Source organism: Lactuca sativa, chromosome 8 (assembly GCF_002870075.4).
Source record: "Lactuca sativa cultivar Salinas chromosome 8, Lsat_Salinas_v11, whole genome shotgun sequence".
Taxonomy (NCBI): domain Eukaryota; kingdom Viridiplantae; phylum Streptophyta; class Magnoliopsida; order Asterales; family Asteraceae; genus Lactuca; species Lactuca sativa.
Window position 1 is genome coordinate 260,358,052 of NC_056630.2, and position 6,083 is coordinate 260,364,134.

General features: G+C 33.8%; 1 non-coding gene across 1 annotated transcript; it reads right to left on the reverse strand.

Moving 5' to 3' along the window:
- Nucleotides 1–4,099: 4,099 nt before the first annotated feature.
- Nucleotides 4,100–4,206, reverse strand: LOC111903623 (small nucleolar RNA R71). Its single transcript, XR_002854231.1, has one exon. It is a non-coding gene; the product is annotated as a small nucleolar RNA R71 (small nucleolar RNA).
- Between the last annotated feature and the right edge of the window lie 1,877 nt (nucleotides 4,207–6,083).

The window sequence follows — 6,083 nt, forward strand, 5'->3', positions numbered from 1 at the left end:
CTGTAAGCCTACCTCTAGCTTGTATCATGGTTGAATACAAATGGAACAGTTAACATTAGAAATGATTACATACTACTATATTAATAAGATCATATCCCATCCTATAACAGCTCCCACTAATACTGCGGGACCCTTCATGATTCTTCCAGATCCAACTACCCATCCTATGCTTCAGATTGTACATGTCCATACCATCATTCACACTTATGAGTAATTTCCCCTGAAGACCACTTCAAGTCTCCCCTACTTAACTAAGTGTTGGTGATTATTATTTACATGTGTATTCATAAACTATGCCAATACGTTTCCCATCAATATCTACCGTAAAACCTGACAACATATAATTTTATATACAACTACACATAACCATAAGGGCTAGATAGGCATTCAAAACATTGATTTTACCCTAAGCCCATAGCCAAACAAGGCATAAGAAGTAATGCCAAATCAAGACTTCTGAGCCTATATAATTCTAATCATCCATAACTATGACATACTAATCACCAATTATCTAGATCGATATTTAGAGCATAAGCAAGTAAGTCAATTTCATCATATAACATATAACTAAAACATACTGACTAATCGTGGAGCTCGGATTATTGGATGATACGTATTATCTTCTTTGAAGTATATGGCGTTTTCCCTCACTTATAATTGAAAAATATTCCCTTTACTTAATTTTCTTACAAAAACAATTATTTTTTCTGAAAATCATAGTGGTTTTGAGTCTAAACACACTTGGAATTATGTTTAATTCTCTCAAACCATTGCTTTGATGCCAACTTCTAACATCCCAAAAACTTACTTTTTAGAATTTCCAAAATTAGAGTATGGCATTTTTAAAATAGGGGATCCACCTATAACACAAAACATAATATCTCAAAACTTCGTCAAATGTAGAAGCTAAGTTATTGTTTAGAAATCAAACACAAAAGATAAACATAAAAGGATGCCATGCCCCCGAGAATGTCCAGATATCCCAATCAAGCTAGCTCCTTACTCTTCCCACTTGAAGGATGTGCAATTAAAACATAAAGTAGCAATTGTAAGCTTAGGGCTTAGTGAGTAATCATAACACTTATCTATTAGATAGATCATATCATTTATTATCATACACATATACATCATATAGTAATAATGTATAACTGTACACACAACATATGTTAGTGTGTATATATATATATATATATATATATATATATATATATATATATATATATATATATATATAATTTGGAAATTCCTTCCGTCAGTACATTCTATAGAAGCACAATCATCTTATCACAATTCCCTTCGAGATTCCATTAGTGATCGTACATAGTAACACATCACAACTAGAACTTCCCTTTTTAAGGCTCTTCTCTAGTTGTTATGATCATCCCGACCATACTTCCCTGTGAGAGGCTATTAGTGGTTGTACACAACATAAATCACATAGTCCACATAAACAGTAAGTTCATGATAACTCACATGAATGATTGATGAGCTAATCCACACAGTAAGCTAAGTGGTACTAATACTGCCTCGAACCAGTACATAATAATTAACCCTAATTTAGCAATTAAGTCATAATACTTAACTTTCCTTTCTAAACAATTCTTATCTCTTTCTAATCCTCTTCTTGGGAAAAAGACCATTTTGTCCTTAATCTATGGTCTGAAACACCCTTTTACTAATGTTTGACAAAAACTCAAACTAGTTAAAAAGTCAACGGCCAACAGTTCACCACGTCATGGCAAACTCTTGACCTTGTCATGGTTTAGTCCTAAAAAAGAGATGCAACATTATTGACCATCGTGTCATGGTCAGTCCATGAGCACACCATGGTATATTTGGCAGATTAACCCATTCATTAAGTGATATTGCCATATTTATAATATTTTTAGGCAATATTTGAATATGTTTGCTTAATATTTTAGTTATTTGCATAGATATGGTATTTATAAGATTAAAATTGTATTTTGCAGCTAGAAGGAGTATTCTTGAAGAACAAGGACTAAAAGTGACAAGAGATTGAACTTTGGAGGCTTGAAGAATTAAAGAAAAGAAAATCCACGAAAACAGTTGAAGCCACGTCATGGACTTCAGTTACACGACGTGGCATGGAAAATTCTGGAAGATGAGTACACAGAAAGTCGAAATCATTGCCCGATAAGGATTCATCCTAAGCTCCGACGTGGAGTTCACATTCTCAAAAAGTATATAAATCCTTGGTACTTATGGGTTTGAGAGGTTGGATGGAGATTAGAAGTACCAGAAGATGAGTTTCAAAGAGAATTAAGAGAGAAATCAAGCATTGGTATTGGAAGAAGGATATGAAGATCATTACTTTACTTTTGATTTGGTACAATTTATCATGTCTTTATTACTTGAAATTGTGTGTTTTATTTTAGCTATGAGTAGCTGAGTTTAGCTGCTTCTGTTACCTAGATGAAACTGGAACTCATGGGTTGGTTATCTTAATATAGACTTTTCTAGTTGGTTAATGTCTTGTGTTTGATTGTTTATACCTAGCATGCATAATTTAATACTAGATTGCTTTAATTCATATTTTATGTAGTTTAATGACCATTAATTTGAATGAATTTGATTACCTAGTAATTTAGTGAACATTAGATCATTATAGCTAAGATCGAACCAATCTTACATAATTAATTAAAGTATTGAATTTGGTTGTACTGGAAAACTCATATAATGACCATAATTGTGTTTGTTAATTCAATCTACATAGCTCTAATCCTATCTAATAATTGATTATGTGTTAAATTATGTATGAGCATGCATAGCTCTAAATGAATTAATTCAATATTAGTAAATTTGGACTTGAATTGCTAATAATACATTAATTGGTAACCAACAAGAATTTTCATAATTAACAGTCAAACTATTGAGGGAAAATGGATTCAAACTAACATAAGTGTTTTTAATATTTGATTGACTGGTGTTTGAGAATTTAAGTTTATCTCAACTTAAAAAATTAGATAAGAATCCATTTTACTTTTGTTATAATTTTTGATTAATTAAATAATAAGTAGGTTAAATAATTAATTTCTTTCCTTGTGTTCGATACTCGACTTTTGTGTTATACTATTTGCGAAGGATACACTGCCCTAGGTCGAATAGCTAGTAGGAGAGTAGGTAAAATTAGGTGTAGCTATTTACACGCATCAAGTTTTTGGCGCCGTTGCCGGGGAACAACTTATTTGAATGTTGATTTATTTGCTTTAGGTTAATCGATCCTTTTTGTGGGGTAAAACCTGCAAAAAGTTAATTTTCTGCATTAATTTTTGTTTCAGAGCTGAACTCACGAAGTGGGCCTTAAGCTTACGACGTGAGTCCACTCAGTAGTTTTTATTTATTTATTTAGTTTTTGTTCAAATTTACATTTCTTTTTTTGTTTTTGTTGCAGTAGTTCATGGCAAGAGGTTCAGACACACCTTTGGTACCACCGCTTGAAGATCCAGAGTCGTCCCTTCACTAAAAGACGGATAAAAATGTAGAAGAAGCTAACATGCCAAAGAAGTCACCTTTCAAGGACCTTGAATTGGTTTTTGGAAAGAAGAAAAGAAAGAACGTGGGTGAGTCTAGTAGTCAAAGGAAGGAAGAGAGCAAAATATAAAGCTTTGAACAAAATCCAAATCCAAAAGATACCGAATAAGAGACTGAAACCGACTATGAAGAAAGCGATTTCGAGGACGAGCCAAAGAACGAGATGGAAGACATTGTTGATATGTCCATGGGGGCATACAAGAAGCAAATTAGAGACGATGTTGGTCCTGGTTTAGTAAAACCTGCAATTCCCACTGCTGCAACATTCGAGTTGAAATGACACATTTTTACTGCACTTAAGGAGGTACCATTTTCTAGGAAGGATCATGAGGATGCTTATAAGCATTTGGATGAGGTCAATGACATTGAAGATTATTTCAATGTCCTGAATGTTCCTAGTGATACAGTTTTGTTATGGATGCTACTCGTTACTTTTAAAGGAGCTATAAAAGATTGGTTGAAAGCACTTCCACCCCGTGCAACTACTACTTGGGCGCAGATGCATGAGCAATTCCTAGAAAAATTCTTCCCACCATCAAAGACATCTAAACTCAAGAAAGTAATAGCCAACTTTGAGCAACACGTGGGTGAGTCGCTTTATGAGGCATGGGAGCGTTATAAAGGCTTACTAAGAAATTACCCTCAAAATGACCTTAACATACAACAAGAGGTGTCTATCTTTTATGACAGGGTGAATGTCATGACAAAGAAACTCCTTGATTCTCAAGGACCACTTACTAAGAAAAATCCGGCTGAAGTTAAGGGGTTAATTAAAGAGTTCTCGAAGCATTCTCGTGAGTACCATAATCCAAGACATGATGGAGCTAAAGGAATTGGGGAGGAAATTCTGAAGACATGGCTGCTGTACTAGCTATGCTTGACACCATGGACAGAAGAATGACCAAGAGGGACCAATCAATTCATGTTACTATAGTTGGTTGTGAAAGGTGCAATGGTCCACACTTAACTAAAGATTGCCACTTGGATGAACATGGAAATAAAAAGGTGCAAGTTTGGTACTCGAGTGGGGATAAGTATGATGAAAATTGGAGGAAACTAAAAAAGGAGTGGTTACCATATGACGAATATAAGAAGCTAAAAGAAGAAAAATATAGCTAGACTGACCGAGGCTTCTACTAAAAAGAACAACCACCTCCTGAAAAGAAAGTTGATCTTGAGTCCAAGTTACATAGATTTATGGAGGTTTTCAAGAAAAGAAACGATGAGACAAATGAGGTGATAAGGGAACATCAAAATATCATGAATGAACAGCAAGCCTTGCTAAGAAATCACCAAGCATGAATCCAAAATATTGAAGTCCAACTAGGTCAACTAACTACTTTTGTACAAGAAAAATTATCTCTAAAAATCCCTGAGAAAAGCCTCAATCACAGGTAATGGTAATAGAAACCGAAGAGGATACCATTTCTGAGTTCCTTGAAGCACTTGAAGTCGATCCACATCAGACTGGGCCAAAGCCAAAGAAGTCTAACCTTGAAGAAAATAAAGTTTCTGAAACATCGAACTCACGACGTGCGAATCCAATCTCCACGACGTGGGCTCAGTCTGATCAGAAAAATTTGGATGATGTTCCTTCTTATCGTCATCCTTTACCGTTTTCGTCACGAGCTCATATCCACCCATTGGAGCAGGAGCATTTGAAGCTTATGCAACAAGTGAAGGGTATTTCAATAAATACAACTGGGCACTTGCTTTTTGATTGGGAAGTGATTACTGCGAATGCAGCTTTCGGGAATTTGCATGGCACATGTGTTGAGAGAAAAAATTTAGGGGAAACATTTGAACAAAGGTTAGTACAAGATTATAGTTGTGGAATAAGTTAAACTCAAAGGATCATAAAAGCTCAACAATAATAAGAAGTTAGATTGTTTGATAGTTAGTTGCTGAATAAAAGTGTTGAAAAGTAAAAGAAATGTAAATGGCAACAAGTTATATCAAGTATACACCAAACTGATTCATAACGAGGTTTACAATCAAACACAAGTAAGTATGTGTGATCAGTTTAAAGTGAAGAGGGTCTTCGAACATAGAGATGATCTAAATATTTTAGAGTGAAAGTTTAGAAAGATCAATAAGACATATAAGAAGAAGAGATAAAAAATGTGTATTCAGAGGTGTGAATTACATGAAGATGAAGAATCTATTTATAGAGTCTCAAAAAGTTACATTGGAAATAAAAAAGTATTAAACTTCTGACTTAACGTGACCATGCAAGCTAGGTAGTTATAGCGGTACAAAATCAAATATCGGTCAAGGGCCGATATTTGGGATATAGGTTATCGCGGTGGGATATCGGTGGGATATCAGTATTTTTATATCATGCATAATATATATATATATATATATATATATATATATATATATATATATATATATATATATATATAACATAAAACATATATAAAAGTAGTATAAAAAGTCAAAATTCAAAATTGTCAATGTTTGAAACATAATCTTACATAAGCCATGGAATCTTCATCAACCAAGGCATCCAATTATTTTATCTAGAT